The 17,350-nt window shown below is 39.5% G+C and overlaps 1 protein-coding gene across 1 annotated transcript in view; it reads left to right on the top strand.

The window, feature by feature from the left end:
* LOC138736044 (zinc finger protein 774-like) overlaps positions 1-17,350 on the top strand; it is a 40,593-nt gene that overhangs the window by 11,347 nt on the left and 11,896 nt on the right. The gene's annotated exons all lie outside the window — the stretch shown is intronic.

The following is a 17,350-nucleotide window of genomic DNA, read 5'->3' as shown; positions in this document are numbered from 1 at the left end:
TCTGTGTACATTAGCATATGTATTAACTCTCTCTCTCTCTGTTACATGTACAATCCTGACTACCATTCTGTCTGTCTTTGTCCCACCATGTCCTTTGTGCTATCGCTTCAAAACTCCTGTCTTTAATACCTGTGTAGGCTAAGATACAAATTAGATGTACTCCACTAAAGCTGTTCAGTTCCCCTGGTCCGTATTGGAATCCCTTGTTAACCCATATCCCACTATGACTATACATTAAATCTATGCCCTGTCTACATTCTAAAGGAGCACAATTGTAACCTCTGCTGCCCCTATTCCAGGGGGACTTAAAACATTAACGAACAATATTCCAAAGAAATTAGTAAACAACAATGAACAATACATGTAAAGCTCATTAAAAACAGCATTAAAATACAATAAGAACGGAATAAAACACAATAAATGTAAAGCTCATTGAAAACTGCAATAAAATACAATAAGAACTGAATAAAACACAATAAATGTAAAGCTCATTGAAAACTGCAATAAAATACAATAAGAACTGAATAAAACACAATAAATGTCAAGCTCATTGAAAACTGCAATAAAATACAATAAGAACTGAATAAAACCACAATAAATGTCAAGCTCATTGAAAACTGCAATAAAATACAACAATAACTGAATAATCAAAAGACAAGTAAAATACAACAATAACTGAATAAACCATTAATGAAACGAAAAAAAAATGTTAAATTACGGCACTTTGTAACAATCTGACTTTCCTTTGTGTTAGTGTAAAAATTGTAAAATGAAACACAAACCATATTTGCATGGGTTTTGAATATGTTAGACCTTATTAAAATGCAGTTGGAGCTGCTTGTCTGTATGGGGCACAACCCTCCAATTTGTTAGAGTGAGTACATAACAGACATTGCAGCACAAGAGCCCCTGCAAGAGAACTTGAAACATATTCAACCTTTAGTTCTGCCTTAAGTAAAATGCCTTGTGCCACAGCTCACAGGAGCTGGCCTTATTTAAAACAGTCTGTAAAACAGGCACCAAAAAAAAGTTAAAAGATGTTCTTATGAAGATTGCACACACAATAATTTAAGTACAGGCTAGTTTCTATTATATTCCACTTAAAAGTTCTGCTGCATGAATCCTGGAGCTTGTGGAGTCATTATTGAATCAAGAAATATTGGTACCATGCCAATCTCATTCTAACATGCCAATTTCTCCAGTCCTTAAGTCAAGATGTACTGAATAGCATCTGGTACAAGATCTGTGAGTTCTCAATGATATTATTATTCTTATGCACCCAATTGTTCTGAACTATGCCACCAATTTAAATCATATTCCACCTATTGCAATACTCACACAGCACCATAGACCAGTTCGCAGGTTTATTTCTCCATTAAGTTGAATCCAGTTGCGCAGGGTTTACCTCCGTGATTATTTACAATGTAACTTCTGCACTACCGGATTTAAATATAAACCTGATGAATGGGGAAAGTTATCATGAATTAAATAACAGCGGCAATACAGAGAAATTGTGCTGAGGCATTAATTTCACTCCAGAGGAAAATGCACCAGAGAAATTAATGATTAAACTTATAGGAATCCCCATAGGAATCCCCAGAGGTATCTTTATTCTCCAGAGGTGGGTGATTTTTAAACTCACAGACCTTGACTGCTGAATGTGTAGAAGAAATGTATTAAATGTGTTGATAGGGCTCCATACCTCTAACTGCAAGACAAGAGCCTGAAGCCTCAATTTCAAGTGCCACAGTGCACTTAAAGGGACATGCACACTCCCCCTTCAACTGGCTGATCCAGCCACTTTACACATCAGATCCTTTCTTTATCTCACATACACTTAAAGTTAAGATGTATAGAACTCACCCTATTTGCGCAAACATTTCTCCCTGCAAATGTTATAACATCACTCAACTCTCAGGTACTCCCTGTGCAAAATCACATTTAAATACAATTTATTTCATAAATTGGAATTAACTGGTAGTTAAATTCGCTAATTCTACAGTATTGAAAAACGATCATTTATGACATTTAATTTTTAGCATGAATTTTAATCAATATTGGTCAGTGACTGAAGTGGGAAGTCGTGATTTATGAAATTATCTCTGGTCTCTACTCTCCCACTCCCTGCACTTCTCCCAACATTCAGGAGCTGGCACACAGTCCCTGCCTTTTTTTTTCATGTTACTCATCTACTATTCCTTTAACTGCTTGCATCAGAATGTTAGCCTTTGCTTTCTGCTTATCCTCAGATGTCTGGACAAATGCTTTTTGCGTGATCTGTAGAAGCTGGGTTATTCCCTGCTCATGCCAATTTTCTGTCTTTTGTAATTTTCTCTTAATGTCTGGGGCTGAGTTGGTAACAAAACCTGTTAGTACCAATTGTTCCCCTGCTGGGGATTCTATGTCGAGACCCCCATATTGTATATATATTTGGTCCCAAAAATTGGTCTAACTGTTCGGCACATCCCTGGGGATCTTCTATCAGGGAGGTCAGTTCTTTCTTAAAATTTCGTACTTCAGTGCTGGTCAGGGGCACATTTACGAACCCAAGACCTTCTCCTACGGGAACCTCCCGTAGGGGTCGCATCCAGCTAATTTCTGGTTTCTTTGATTTGTTTTCCTGTTCCCTGAGGAATACATCGCAAGGTTCTGCCACTTCTTCCTGAGGGGTCTCACGCTGTTCGGAGTAACAATGCTCTACCTCTACTGTTAACGGGGGTGGTAATCGAGCGCTTTGTGAGCGAGTCACCATACCACTCCGGTTCTCCTTTCTCTTCTCTAGTGGTATGGGAGGAGGAGGGGGAGGTGCAGAAGGGTAGGCAATAGGAGGGGAAGGAAAGATAGGAGCCGGCATAGGAGGAACATAAGGTGGAGGGAGGGAATGTAACACATCCCAACCCTGTGGTTCAGGGACAAGAGGTTCCTCCTCTCTCTTATTCCTGAATTCTTTCTCATTCAAAACCAGCTGTTCAATGGATCCCTTGAGCCAGCAGGCTGCATATTCCCTGCTCTCAACATTGTCTGGCTGGTTTTGATAGAGCCATAAGTTCAAAGCTTCACACATCCATTCATCCTCGGATCCGAATTTTGGCCAGTACACGGAGCTCCCTTTAACCGGGTATCCCACCCATTCATTACAACAATACCTGACCGTCGTCAGTTTGTCTTTACCGCGGGTCTTTCCTGTGCCCCACTCAGATAACATCATCCCAAGTGGGCTGTACGTAGCTATCTGGTGGTCACGTCCTGTGTCAGGACTCTCATCTCTACTGCCCGCTATTCCCATACTTAGGAACAAGTAAAATACTCTTACCGAGTTCTGGCAGTACTGCTCTAGCGCGCGTCCTTCCGCCGTTTGTTCTCAATGCCTCTTCTCGGATATCACTCGCTTCTTCCACTGACCAGCCACCCGTCGCCCGTGAGTCCAGCTGAATCAGCCGGGGTGCACCTACTCTCGTCGTCGGGGTACTCTGTCAGTGGAGGGAGTGTGATCCCGGACGAGCCCCCATTTGTTAGGAATTAAAGTACCTTTAAAGAAATTGCTCGAGACAAAAATTGAGAACAAAGAACATTTATTACTACAACAATGCAAAGTTGGGTGCTTCCCCTTACCCTGGGAATACACACACATTTAGGAATTAAAGTACCTTTAAAGAAATTACTCGAGACAAAAATTGAGAACAAAGAACATTTATTACTACAACAATGCAAAGTTGGGTGCTTCCCCTTACCCTGGGAATACACACACATACTGGGGCTCACCCAACTTTTATACAGTCAATTTCAGTATCAGAATGCCCTCCCCCTTACATTCTTCTGCCCCCTGGATGGGTTTGGCATAGGTAATTCTTCCTGCCTACGTGCAGTTTCAGTACACTTGGAGGACCAGGGGGTATCCTGTGGGTGCCCCATCATGTCATTGTCCTTATTCACACCTTCCTGATTCTCTGGGCTACAGTCTCTTAATATGCAGAGTTGACTCATTCTATCTAGGGTTGGCTAATTTCATATGTATAAATCTGTGTATGGTTAGCTAATTAGAAATGTATGACTTGGTACTTCTGTCCAGGGCTAGGAGACCCTTATCTGATCCAGACTACCTCAACTTCCTACATTCTATTGTACCTTACCATTCCTTATCTTAGTCCTATGGTCTTGTCACAAAGGATAGAAGATTCTTATGTTAATCGTGCTGACTCTGCTTTCCTGCATCCTAAGCCCCAAACTTATCCTGTTTGAACTGGTTACAGCCATTTTACTGATGAACTTTAGTTTCTTCCATGTTCATAATTTTAGATCAATTTTCCCATCTCTCACAGTTTCAATTAGAGAGGATAAAAATTGAGATGGAGGGAGGTAAGAGGATTGAGGCTGTAACTCCTGGGGAGGGTTTTTGGGTAGTAGAGGGGTAAATCTAGTGCCTCCTTTTGATGAGGGAGATATAGATCCATATTTTCAGCATTTTGAAAACGTTGCTGAGAGTTCAAAATGGCCAAAAATGGCCTCTTATGTTTCAAACTGTATTTTTTTTTCATACATTTTCCTTTTGAAATACATAAAGTGTCATTTTCTCCCCCCTCCCTCCTCCCATCCCACCCTTCCTACCTCCCCCACCCCATTCATTTAAAGTACAAAATCTAAGATACATTAAACCAGTCAAGCAATGTTGTCATTCAATAAAAATAAACAAGAAATTCCACTGAGTCAATTCTTTTCATTCCCTTCTCCTTTCGTTAATTTAGGTAGTGAATGTCCCCGGTAGGTTTTCTCTATTGTGTTTCATGTATGGCTCCCATATTTGTTCAAATATTTCAATATTATTTCTTAAATTATATGTTATTTTTTCTAATGGAATACATTTATTCATTTCTATATACCATTGTTGTATTTTCAAATTATCTTCCAATTTCCAGGTTGACATAATACATTTTGTTGCGACAGCTAGAGCTATCTTAACAAATCTTTTTTGTGCATCCTCCAAATCAATTCCAAATTCTTTGTTTTTTATGTTTCTTAGGAGGAAGATCTCTGGATTCTTTGGTATATTGTTTTCTGTTATTTTATTTAATATCTGGTTTAGATCTTCCCAAAATTTTTCCACTTTCTCACATGTCCAGATTGCATGAATTGTTGTTCCCATTTCTTTTTTACAACGAAAACATCTCTCAGATACTGTTGGGTCCCATTGATTTAACTTTTGAGGTGTCATGTATAGCCTGTGTATCCAGTTATATTGTATCCTACGTAACCTCGTGTTTATTGTATTTCTCGTCATTCCAGAGCATAACTTCTCCCATGTTTCCTTCTTTATCTTTATATTTAAATCTTGTTCCCACTTTTGTTTAGTTTTACCATTTGTTTCCTTATTCTCCTTTTCTTGCAGTTTAATATACATATTTGTTATAAATCTTTTGATTATCATTGTATCTGTAATCACATATTCAAAATTACTTTTCTCTGGTAACCTCAGACTGCTTCCCAATTTGTCCTTCAAGTAGGATCTCAGTTGGTAGTATGCCAACACTGTATCTTGAGTTATATTATATTTATCTTTCATTTGTTCAAAGGATAGTAATTTATTTCCTGAAAAACAATTTTCTATTCTTTTGATCCCTTTTTTCTCCCATTCTTTAAAGGAAAGGTTATCTATTGTAAAAGGGATTAACTGATTTTGCTTCAGTATTAGTTTTGGTAATTGGTAATTTGTTTTATTCCTTTTTACATGAATCTTCTTCCAAATATCGAGCAGATGATGTAATACTGGAGAACTCCTAAGTTGTACCAATTTTTCATCCCATTTATATAATATATGTTCAGGTATCTTCTCCCCTATTTTATCTAGTTCTAATCTAGTCCAATCTGGCTTTTCCCTTGTTTGATAAAAATCTGATAGGTATCTTAATTGTGCGGCTCTTCAATAATTTTTAAAGTTTGGCAGTTGTAAGCCTCCTTGTTTATACCATTCTGTTAATTTATCTAGTGCTATCCTCGGTTTCCCCTTTTTCCATAAAAATTTCCTTATTATTTTCTTTAACTCCTTGAAGAATTTCTCTGTCAAGTGTATTGGCAATGCCTGAAATAGGTATTGTATGTTCATTTTAATACAGTTTATCCTTCCTATTAGTGTTAATGGTAAATCTTTCCAATGCTCTAAATCGTCCTGTAATTTTTTCATTAGTGGATAATAATTGAGTTTATATAGATGGCCGAGATTTTTATTTATTTGTATACCTAGGTATCTTATTGCTTGCATTTGCCATCTGAATGGTGATTCCTTCTTAAATTTTGAGAAATCCACATTATTCATTGGCTTTGCTTCACTTTTAATTGCGTTAATCTTGTAACCTGATACTTCTCCATATTCCTTCAATTTCTTATGTAATTCTTTTTTTGACAATTTTGGTTCTGTTAAGTATACTATAACATCATCTGCAAATAAACTGATTTTATATTCCTTGTCTTTTATTTTTATCCCTTTTATTTTATTTTCTGTTCTTATCAATTCTGCTAGTGGTTCTATAGCTAACGCGAACAATAAGGGTGATAGTGGGCATCCCTGCCTTGATGATCTGCTCAAATTAAATTGCTTTGATATATATCCATTTACTGTCACTTTTGCCAATGGCCCCTTATATAATGCTTTAATCCAATTAATATACTTCTCTGGTAAACTGAAGTTTTTTAATACTTTGAATAAATAATTCCATTCTACTCTGTCAAAGGCCTTCTCTGCGTCTAAAGCAACTGCTACTGTTGGCCCTTTACTCCCTTCTACTGCATGAATTAAGTTAATAAATTTACAAATATTGTCTGTTGTTCGTCTTTTTTTAAAAAATCCAGTTTGGTCTCGATTTACTATTTTAGGTACATAATCGGCTAATCTGTTTGCTAATAGTTTAGCTATTATCTTATAATCTGTGTTAAGTAATGATATTGGTCTATATGACGCTGGTGTGAGTGGAACTTTCCCTGTCTTTGGTATTACTGTAATTATTGCTATTTTGCATGAATCTGGTAAGCTTTGTGTTTTGTCAATCTGGTTGATTACTTCCAAGAGGGGAGGAATTAATAAATCTTTAAATGTTTTATAGAATTCTATTGGGAATCCATCCTCTCCTGGTGATTTATTATTTGGTAGTTTTTTTATTATCTCTTGTATTTCTACTATTTCAAATGGTTCTGTTAATTTATTTTGTTCCTCTATTTGTAATTTTGGTAGTTCAATTTTAGTTAAAAATTCATCTATTTTGTCTTCTTTCCCTTCGTTTTCAGTTTGGTATAATTGTTCATAGAATTCCCTGAAGTTTTCATTAATCTCCATTGGATTATATGTGATTTGCTTGTTTTTTTCATTGATGCCAATACCATTCTCTTAGTTTGTTCTGTCTTAAGCTGCCATGCTAGAATTTTGTGCGTTTTTCCCCCTAGTTCATAATATTTGTTTTGTCTTCATTATGTTCTTCTCCACCTTATATGTTTGTAGTGTTTCATATTTTATTTTTTTATCTGCCAATTCTTTTATTTTAGTTGTGTCTTCCTTCATTGCTAATTCTTTTTCTATATTTGCTATTTCCCTTTCCAACTGCTCTGTTTCCTGATTGTAGTCCTTCTTCATCTTGGTTACATAACTTATTATTTGCCCTCTGATGAATGCTTTCATTGCGTCCCATAGTATAAACTTATCTTTCACTGATTCCGTATTTATTTCAAAGTACATTTTAATTTGTCTTTCAATGAATTCTCTAAAATCCTGCCTTTTAAGTAGCATGGAGTTTAATCTCCATCTATACATTCTTGGAGGGATGTCCTCTAACTCTATTGTCAATATCAAGGGTGAATGGTGATAATATTCTAGCTTTATATTCTGTTTTTCTTACTCTGTCTTGCATACGAGCTGATAACAGGAATAGGTCTATTCTTGAATATGTTTTATGTCTACCCGAATAATATGGATATTCCTTTTCCTTTGGGTGTTGTTTCCTCCATATATCCAAAAGTTGCATTTCTTGCATCGATTTAATTATAAATTTGGTTACTTTGTTCTTTCTGTTAATTTTTTTCCCAGTTTTATCCATATTTGAATCCAAATTAAGGTTGAAATCCCCTCCTATTAATATGTTCCCTTGCGTGTCTGCTATCTTCAAAAAATATCTTGCATAAATTTTTGATCTTCTTCGTTAGGTGAATATACATTGAGTAAATTCCAAAACTCCGAATATATCTAACATTTTATCATTACATATCTCCCTGCTGGATCTATTATGTCCTCTTCTATTTTAATTGGTACATTTTTACTGATTAATATAGCTACTCCTCTAGCTTTTGAATTATATGACGCTGCTGTTACATGTCCTACCCAATCTCTCTTTAATTTCTTATGCTCCATTTCAGTTAAATGTGTTTCTTGCACGAATGCTATATCAATTTTTTCTTTTTTCAGTAAATTTAGCAGTTTCTTCCTTTTGATTTGGTTATGTATTCCATTAATATTTAAAGTCATATAGTTCAACATAACCATTTCATACTTTTTTTATCTTCCCTTTCCGTTTCCTCATCATCACATTTCCTTCTTATCCATTTCTGCTTTCTTGTTTTGAACACTTTATAAGACAACATTTCTAAAACATTTCCCTTATTCTCCTATCTAAAATTTCTTTAACCCCCTTTCTCCCCTCCCCCTCCTGAGTTGCCCTTTATCCCTTGTCGGGCAACCACATCTCCCCTCTCCATTTAGATTTGCGAATTCACTCGCAAGCGTCAACTGATTTTGCAATGACCGTAACTCCTCCCCACCCAGCCCCCCCAGAAAAGTTTTCAATTTTCATATATAACAAAGGTAACTCTATTAATTCCCTCCTTATTTCCTCTGTTCCCTTTCATTCCCTTATTAGTTTTTTATCATTCCCTTATTAGTTTTTTTCCCTTATTAGTTTTTATCCACATATATACATGTGGTCATTTTTACTCTCATTACATGTCTTCGTCTCTCTGCTTGTTTTGTAGTTGTTCTGCAAATTTTCGTGCTTCCTCTGGATCCGAGAATAGTCTGTTTTGTTGCCCTGGAATAACTATTTTAAGTACCGCTGGGTACTTTAACATAAATTTATATCCTTTTTACCATAGGATCGTTTTTGCTGTATTGAACTCCTTCCTCTTCTTCAGGAGTTCCAAACTTATATCTGGATAGAAAAAAAAATTTTGACCTTTGTAATCCAGTGGCTTTTTATCTTCTCTTATTTTCTTCATTGCTTTCTCCAATATATTTTCTCTTGTTGTATATCTTAAGAATTTTACTAAAATGGATCTTGGTTTTTGCTGCGGTTGTGGTTTCGGAACTAAAGTTCTATGTGCCCTCTCTATTTCCATTTCTTCCTGTAATTCTGGTCTTCCTAGGACCCTGGGGATCCAATCTTTTATAAATTCTCTCATATTCTTGCCTTCTTCATCTTCCTTAAGGCCCACTATCTTTATATTATTTCTTCTATTATAGTTTTCCATTATATCTATCTTCTGAGCTAACAGCTCTTGTGCCTCTTTAACTTTTTTATTAGATTCTTCTAATTTCTCTTTTAAGTCCTCTACTTCCATTTCTACGATTATTTCTCATTCTTCCACATTGTCCACTCTTTTTCCTATCTCTGATATGACCATGTCTATTTTATTCATTTTTTCTTCTGCACTCTTAATTCTTCTTATTTCATTAAATTCTTGTAATTGCCGTTCTTTTACTGATTCCATATATTCTTTTAAAAAAATATATATCCATTGTCCTGCCTTTCCCTTCTTCCTCCATTTCTCTATGTTCTTCTTCTTCTTCCTCTGGGTTGGCCATCTGTTGTTTCCTTGTTTTCTTTTTGCTCTCTTCTTTCTTGTTCTCATTGTTTTCTATGTTCTCTTCCTGTTGCTGTGTTGCAGCTGTCACTCTCAGCTGTGGAGATCGACTCCTCAGCTGTTCCCCCCTCCCGTCAGTGTGTTTTTTTTCATGCGCGGTTGCGCACTTTTACTCGGCTCAGCGAGCCATTTTTGTTGTCCCAAGCTCGGGACTTCCACCGACCTTAGGGAGCGGGCTTCTCACTCCGCGGCGTGCCTCCTCCGACAGGTCAAACGTTCATCTTCTTCTTCTGACATTCTTTCTTCTTCTCTTCCTCCCGTTGCTTTCGACTTTTCTCTCTTCGCTGCCATTTTCTTCTCACCTTTACTTTTACTTTGTTTTAATTTTTATTCTTGTACCCTTGTGTTTTGTGTGGTTTTTTTCAACTTTTCCGGAGAGGGCTGGAATTCCCTGACCAACCACTACTCCATCACGTGACTCCTCTGTCATGTTTCAAACTGTATTGAAGGGAAAAACACAAATTGCATCCTCTGGTTTGACTGCAGTGCAAGTGGCAAATTATGATACTCTTAAACGAGCAGTATTGAAAGCTTATCAGTTGGTTCTGGAAGCATATAGACAAAAATTTAAGAGTTTGATGAAAACATGGAATCAATTTTATATGAATTTTGCTCTGAAGAAATCTGTATGTTTTGACCATTGGTGCGCCTCAAAAGGAATAAACAATGATTTAGACAGATTGAGAGAATTGATGTTAATTGAGGAAATTAAAAGGTGTTTTCCAAAGGAGATTAAATTATACATGGATGATAGATGTAGGGGCAAACAGCTAGATTAGTGGACGAATTTGCCCTAATTCATACAGATACATCACAGAATAGTAGGCAGTTTCAGAGAGCTAATGTGGAACAGATTAATATGCCTGTTCAGAAAGTTAACGTGGAGAAGGATAGTAAGCCTGAAATTAAGTCTGGAGAGAATGTTAAGAGAAAAGATGAATGCAACGTGGGAAAGGACAGAACTTCTGGATTTTGTATGTCATTTTTGTAAGAAACCTGGACACGTAATTGTGAATTGTCTAGTATTGAAAAACAAAAGAGAAAAGAAGGTTTTACCAGAAGCATGTATTCAAACAGTTGAATTTAGGCAGAGCAGATGTTCCAAACCTGATAAGGGTGTCATGGATCTCTTCAAACCTTTTATTTCAGAGGGTTTTGTTTCAGTAAAGAAGGGAGAATCACACGTTGCAGTTAAAATTATTAGAGATACTGGTGCTGCACAATCATTGTTAGTGGAGATTATTTTATCTGTGGATCAAAGGATTGACATCGGAGAAACAACTTAAATTAAAGGTGTTGGAGGTGAGGTGGAGTCGGTATATCTCTTACATAAAAACATAGAGGATAGGAGCAGGAGTAGGTCATTTGGCCCTTCGAGCCTGCTCCACCATTCAATGAGATCATGGGTGATCTTAAAGTTCAGTACCCCATCCCCGCCTTCTCTCCGTAACCCCTAATTCCCTTATACTGAAGAAATATGTCTAATTCCCTCTTAAATATATTCAATGAACCTGCCTCTACTGTTCTCTGTGGCAATGAATTCCACAGATTCACCACCCTCTGGGTAAAGAAATTCCTCCTCATCTCGGTTCTAAATGGTTTGCCTATTATCCTTGAACCATGGCCCTGGGTTCTGGACTCTCCCACCATCGGAAACATCCCTTCCACATCCATTCTGTCCAGTCCTGCCAGAATTTTATATGTCTCTATGAGATCCCCTCTCAATCTTCTAAACTCCAGCAAGTACAATCCCAAATAATGCGATCTTTCCTCATAAGTTATTCCTGCCATTCCAGGTATCAGCCTGGTGAATCGCCTCTGCACTCCCTCCACTGCAAGAACATCCTTCCTTAGATAAGGTGACCAAAACTGCACACAATACTCCAGGTGGGGTCTCACCAAGGCCCTGTACAGCTGCAGTAAGGTATCCTTATTCCTATTCTCAAACCCTCTTGATATGAAGACCAGCATACCATTTGCCTTTTTAACCGCCAGCTGTACCTGCATGCTCGCCTTCAGTGACTGGTGCACAAGAACCCCTAGGACTCTGCACTTCCCCATCTCCCAATCTATGGCCATTCAAGTAGTAATATGCCCTCCAGTTTGTATTACCAAAGTGGATAACCTCACATTTATCCACATTGTAGTGCATTTGCCATCTATCTGCCCAGTCCCCCAATTTATCCAAATCACACTGGAGCTTCCTGACCCCCTCTTCAGTGCATACAACCCCTCCTAGCTTAGTGTCATCTGCAAATTTGGAGATATTACATCCAATCCACTCATCTAGATCATTAATGTAAATTGTGAACAGCTGGGGTCCCAGTACAGATCCCTGTGGCACCCCACTGGTCACCGCCTGCCACTCAGAAAATGAGCCATTTATCCCAACTCTCTGTCTTCTATCTGCCAGCCAGTTCTCAATCCACATCAATATCTTTCCCCCAATCCCATGAGCCTTGATTTTGCATGCCAGTCCTTTATGTGGAACCTTATCGAAGGCCTTTTGGAAATTCAAGTACACCACATCCACTGGCTCTCCCACATCTATTTTACCTGTCACCATCTCAAAGAATTCCAATAGATTTATCAAGCATGATTTACCTTTGGTAAATCCATGTTGACTCTGTCCGATCCCTTCTCTGCTAGTCATATGCTCTGCAATTACATCCTTAATAATGGATTCCATCATTTTGCCCACTACTGATACAAGGCTCACCAGCCTATAATTCCCCGCTTTTTCTCTACCCCCCTTCTTAAATAGTGAGTAACATTAGCTACCCTCCAATCCATGGGTACTGATCCTGAGTCTATCGAGTTCTGGAAAATAATTTTTAAAGCATCTGCTATCTGAATATCCACTTCTTTAAGTACTCTAGGATGTAGATTATCAGGCCCTTGGGATTTATCGGCCTTCAATCCCTTCAATTTCCCCAAGACCATGCCCTTAGAGATACTGATTTCTTTCAGCTCCTCCCTTGCATTAGTCTCTAAGTTTCTCAACATCCTTGGGAGGTTATTTGTATCCTCTCTTGTAAAAACAGAACTAAAGAAAGAATTTAATTGGTCTGCCATTTCCTTTTTCCCCATTCCCCAACAATGAAGACGCTGTTTACATCCGGTACCGCACGGATGGCAGTCTCTTCAATCTGAGGCGCCTGCAAGCTCACACCAAGACACAAGAGAAACTTGTCCGTGAACTACTCTTTGCAGATGATGCCGCTTTAGTTGCCCATTCAGAGCCAGCTCTTCAGCGCTTGACGTCCTGCTTTGCGGAAACTGCCAAAATGTTTGGCCTGGAAGTCAGCCTGAAGAAAACTGAGGTCCTCCATCAGCCAGCTCCCCACCATGACTACCAGCCCCCCCACATCTCCATCGGGCACACAAAACTCAAAACGGTCAACCATTTTACCTATCTCGGCTGCACCATTTCATCAGATGCAAGGATCGACAATGAGATAGACAACAGACTCGCCAAGGCAAATAGCGCCTTTGGAAGACTACACAAAAGAGTCTGGAAAAACAACCAACTGAAAAACCTCACAAAGATAAGCGTATACAGAGCCGTTGTCATACCCACACTCCTGTTCGGCTCCGAATCATGGGTCCTCTACCGGCACCACCTACGGCTCCTAGAATGCTTCCACCAGCGTTGTCTCCGCTCCATCCTCAACATCCATTGGAGCGCTCACACCCCTAACGTCGAGGTACTCGAGATGGCAGAGGTCGACAGCATCGAGTCCACGCTGCTGAAGATCCAGCTGCGCTGGATGGGTCACGTCTCCAGAATGGAGGACCATCGCCTTCCCAAGATCGTATTATATGGCGAGCTCTCCACTGGCCACCGTGACAGAGGTGCACCAAAGAAAAGGTACAAGGACTGCCTAAAGAAATCTCTTGGTGCCTGCCACATTGACCACCGCCAGTGGGCTGATAACGCCTCAAACCGTGCATCTTGGCGCCTCACAGTTTGGCGGGCAGCAGCCTCCTTTGAAGAAGACCGCAGAGCCCACCTCACTGACAAAAGGCAAAGGAGGAAAAACCCAACACCCAACCCCAACCAACCAATTTTCCCTTGCAACCGCTGCAATCGTGTCTGCCTGTCCCGCATCGGACCGGTCAGCCACAAACGAGCCTGCAGCTGACGTGGACTTTTTTTTTACCCCCTCCATAAATCTTCGTCCGCGAAGCCAAGCCAAAGAAAAAATTATATATTCCCCTGATTTTGACTGCAAGGGACCCACTCTGGATTTCACCAATCTTTTCCTCTTGACATATCTATAAAAGCTTTTGCAGTTGGTTTTTATGTTTGCCGCAAGCTTACTTTCATAATTTATTTTTCCCTCTTGATTAATCCCTTTGTCCTCCTTTGCTGCATCTTGAACTGTTCCCAGTCTTTGGATTTGGTACTTTTTTTGGCCAATTGATATGCTCTCCCTTTGGACCCAATGCTGTCTCCAATTTCCCTGGTTATTCACGGTTGAGTCACCTTTTTTTGGTTTATTTTTATGCCAAACCGGTATAAACGATTTCTACAATTCTTCCATTAGATCTTTGAATGCTTTCCATTGTCTATCTACCGTCAACTCCCCCATAAACACCACCCAATCAATCTTACTCAACTCCCTACTCATACCATTGTAATTCCCTTCATTTAAATTCAGGACCTTAGTCTCGTTTTTAATTTCTTCACTCTCCATGTTGAGTGAGAATTCGATCATATTGTGATCGCTCCTACCCAAAGGGCCTCGTACAACAAGATTGCTGATTAGCCCCTTTTCATTGCATAATACCCAGTCTAAAATGGACAGCTCCCGAGTTGGTTCCTCAACATATTGGTCTTGATAACTGTCCCATAAACATTCAAGGAATTCCTCCTCCTCAGTACTTTTACTAATTTGGCTAGTCCAATCTATATGTAAATTAAAGTCTCCCATGATGACAGCTGTTCCCTTATTGCATGCTTCTCTAATTTCTCTTTTTATGCCTTCCCTCACCTCTACATTACTATTTGGAGGCCTATATACCACCCCCACCAACGTTTTCTGCCCCTTGCTATTCCTCAGTTCTACCCATATAGATTCCGCATCTTCCAAGTTAATGTCCTTCCTGTCAATCGTGTTGGTCCCTTCTCTCACCATCAATACTACGCTACCTCCTTTTCTTTCTTGCCGATCCCTCCTAAATATCGTATACCCCGGGATGTTAAGTTACCAGGCTTGCCCACCGTGCAGCCATGTTTCTGTAATCCCAATCAAATCATATTTGATTGTCTCAATTTCCACAGCCAATTCATCTACCTTGTTCCGAATGCTTCTTGCATTAAGATATAAAGCCTTCAGATTTGCTTTTTTCACCCTCCTTGCTCTTTCTGATTTTTTACTTCGCTGCCTAACCCAACTTTTCCTGTTTTATCTTTCCTGTCCTTTATCCTGTCATATAGGTTCCCAGCCCCCTTCCAAATTAGTTTAAACTGTATCCGATGGCTGTACCAAACCTAGCTGCCAATATATTGACCCCTTTTGGGTTTAGGTGTAACCCATCCTTCTTGTAAAGGTCATGCCTTCCCCAAAAGAGATTCCAATAGTCCAAGAAGCCAAAACCCTGTCTTTTACACCAGCCCTTCAGCCACGCATTTATTTGTCTTAACCTTCCTTTTTGTCCTCAGTTGCACTTGGTACAGGTAGCAATCCAGAGATCACTACCCTGGCAGACCTGTTTATTAGCTTCTGTCCTAACTTGCTGTAATCCTTTTTCAGTACCTCCTCCCTCTTTTTATCTATGTCATTGGTACCCACATGTACCAAGTCATCAGGCTGCTCGCCCTTTCCTTTCAGAATACTCTGGACCCGATTTGAGATATCCCGTACCCTTGCACCAGGGAGGCAGCACACCATGCGAGTATACCTATCTGGTTCACGGAATCTCTTGTCTGTACCTCTGACAATGGAGTCCCCAATGACCACTGCATTCCTTCTTACCTTTTGTACCAGGCTCAGTGCCAGCGACCTGGTCACTGTGGCTATCTTCTGTCTGGTCATCTCCCTCAACAGCATCCAACACAATATACCTGTTGCTGAGAGGGGTAGTCACAGGTGTGCTCTCCATTTTCCAGACATTTTCCTTCCCTCCCAAGTTACCCACTTACCTGACACATCTGGTCTTGGGGTAACTATCTCCCTGAAAGTTGAATCTATTAACTCCTCACTCTCCCTTACCAGCCGCAGGTCCTCAAGCTGCTGCTCCATATCCCCAACTCAGTCCTTAAGAAACTGCATCTCGGTGCACCTGACACAGATGTGGCTATTTGGGAGGGTGGAACTCACCCATGGTTCCCACATCTGACACCCAGTACAAAGTACTAACCCCATAGGCATGATCGAGTTAAAATAATGCCGCTTACTTTTCTCCTTGCCTGCTTCCGCCTAAGCCTGTTGAGGTAAAGCCTGGAAGTCCCACTCCTTAGCCGCACACTGGGCCGCTCACCTCATCTCCGCTCGCCAGGCCATTCACTGGGCTGCTCACCTCACCTCCGCTCGCCTTCAAGTAGCCTTCACAATATTGTATTAAATTCAGAGTTAGTTAAAGGGCCTGTTGTAGTGGGAGTAATTTCAAAGTTACCCATGCAGGGGGTCTCTTTTTTTATTAGGGAATGATTGACAGAGAATAAATTTGGGTCAGTTTTGGGATTAACAAGTAGGCCTGGGGAAGGATGAGATGGAGGAGAATTGTGAGTTATATCGTGCGTGTGCAGTAACAAGGTCGGTGTCTTAACAAATTATTGAGAATTGAAGGAGATCCAGTTGACAGAGATTTGCCCGGTACTTCTGAAATGGTTTTGAAAGAGCAGTGTAATTGTGAAAGGATTTCTCTTTGTGAAGGAAAGACTTAATTTGACAACAGATACAAATCTTGTTCACTTAACAGACAAAGCAGTAACTGAACAGGAGATTAAAGAAATGGGCTATTGTTATTACTTGAAGGGTAAATTGTTAATGAGAAAATGGAGACATCTTGATATTCCTTCTAATGAAGGGGGGGGGGGTGATTCAACAGGTGGTTGTTCCTAGAAATTATCAGAATTAAATTTTAAATTTAGCCCACAGTACATCTTTGGGTGGTCATCTTGGTGTAGAGAAAACCATGAATAAGATTTTGAAACAATTTTTCTGGCCTGGTTTGAGGAAGCATGTTGTAAATTGATGCCGGACATGTCACGTTTGTCAGGTTGTGGGGAAACCTAACCAGGGTCCTTCAGTGACTCCATTAGAACCTATTCCTGTTGTTGGGGAACTTTTCAATAGGGTTATTGTGGATTGTGAAGGTCCCTTGCCGAAAACTAAGGCTGGTAACCAGTATTTATTAACAATTATGTGTACAGTGTCGAGATTTCCAGAAGCTATACCATTAAGGAATATTAAAGCCAAAGGCTCTGGAAAGATTTTTCAGTTTTTGGATT

Source organism: Narcine bancroftii, chromosome 1 (genome assembly GCF_036971445.1).
Source record: "Narcine bancroftii isolate sNarBan1 chromosome 1, sNarBan1.hap1, whole genome shotgun sequence".
NCBI classification, from domain to species: domain Eukaryota; kingdom Metazoa; phylum Chordata; class Chondrichthyes; order Torpediniformes; family Narcinidae; genus Narcine; species Narcine bancroftii.
Note: the sequence above shows the minus strand (reverse complement) of the source record. Positions and strands in the feature narration are given on the sequence as shown.